This window comes from Narcine bancroftii, chromosome 4 (genome assembly GCF_036971445.1).
Source record: "Narcine bancroftii isolate sNarBan1 chromosome 4, sNarBan1.hap1, whole genome shotgun sequence".
Classification (NCBI taxonomy): domain Eukaryota; kingdom Metazoa; phylum Chordata; class Chondrichthyes; order Torpediniformes; family Narcinidae; genus Narcine; species Narcine bancroftii.
In genome coordinates, this window is record NC_091472.1 from 305,893,849 (window position 1) to 305,895,311 (window position 1,463).

The 1,463-nt window shown below is 41.5% G+C and overlaps 1 non-coding gene across 1 annotated transcript; it reads right to left on the minus strand.

The window, feature by feature from the left end:
* Positions 1–490: 490 nt before the first annotated feature.
* trnaa-cgc (transfer RNA alanine (anticodon CGC)) lies at positions 491–562 on the minus strand. The gene has a single exon. It is a non-coding gene; the product is annotated as a tRNA-Ala (tRNA).
* Between the last annotated feature and the right edge of the window lie 901 nt (positions 563–1,463).

A 1,463-nucleotide genomic window follows, 5' to 3' on the forward strand; every position in this document is an offset into this window, starting at 1 on the left:
CTACCTTTTCATTCGGACACCTGCCTGCTTTTTGCTCACACCTTGAAAAAGGGCTCAGGCCTGAAACATTGGTTAGGCCTCTTTGCTGTGGGAACTGCTGAGTTTCGCTCGCACTTACTTCAGGCAGCATGGTGTCTGTCGATTCTCTTGTTTCACTTCATATAATTTTCAGAACTGTTCCAATCTTTGTGCCACAAGGCTCAGATATACAGTAATCCAGTAGAGTTGGTCGAGGAAAATAATGATTAATCAATATCAGAAGAAAGCATGCCCACCCAAATGCATATTGCTAATTTATTTATTGTTTTATGAAAGATCTTAAAAAGCCTCCTGGCTTAGTCACCTAGAGATCGTTCTTTTTGTTAGATGCACAGACATTCTGTCCAAGAGGCAATATGGCAGAAAAGGAAATTATTTATTTCTTTCTACTCATGTAACAAGATGAAACATTTCCCTTTCCAGTAGCAATGTTAACATTGAATAAAACCTGTGGAGATGCCGGGGATTGAACCCGGGACCTCATACATGCGAAGCATGCGCTCTACCACTGAGCTACATCCCCTCCTACTTTAGATAGACAATCGACGGACAACCTAAGTTAAGGGAACATTTTACTCTATTATCTATTGCTACTTGTATAATTTTTTGTCAATCTTTTCGTTAGTTGTGACCGAAATGTATTTTTGCAACATCTTAGAGAACTCAAGCCGCTGCAAGCTTGAGAAAGTTGCAGGGTAACACTTTTAGAATTGTTTCAAGTCACTTCCTAGAAAGTTACAGGGTAACACTTTTAGAATTGTTTCAAGTCACTTCCTAGAAGCCTGACAGAAGCACTTTGCTACTCTCTGGAGGTTTTAACTTCCGTCTCGAGCAAGTGGAGCATGTCTGTGCGCGGGAATTGGCTTTGTGATTGTGTGCATTCTTTCCGAATTTTGCACTAAGACGTCAGAATGATATTTGAACGTGGCCAATTCCCATCATCCGCGATTTCTTTGTCATTTTATTCTCAATCAACGCGATAAAATATAATTATAAGTTGAACTTTTTGAGTTACAGACCAAGTAAAACCTCCTGCCTTAAATACGAAACCAAACTGCAAGTTCTCAGCCCAGAAGTTCTTCCAATTGTTTGGAGATAACTCAAACTTAACTAGACATCCAGCATCACAGGCCATTTCGGCCGACGGGCCCACTCCACCCCCGGAACCTTTTTACTGATATCATGAGACAGAGTGAAGAAGTATCCAGCCCAAAAACGACTTTCCCAAACTTCTGTGTTGACACCAGTTGAGGAGGAGTGAGGGGAAAGAAAGACAAAACAGAGTGAACGAAGGGTCTTTGAAACGTCAATCCAGCTGTTTCCACGTGTTCGTATTTCGAGTGAAGCCTGACAGAGCTGGAGAAACTCAGTGCCATTTGACCTGCTGAGTTTCTCCAGCATTGTAAGGGGTTTGTTTTTTCTTC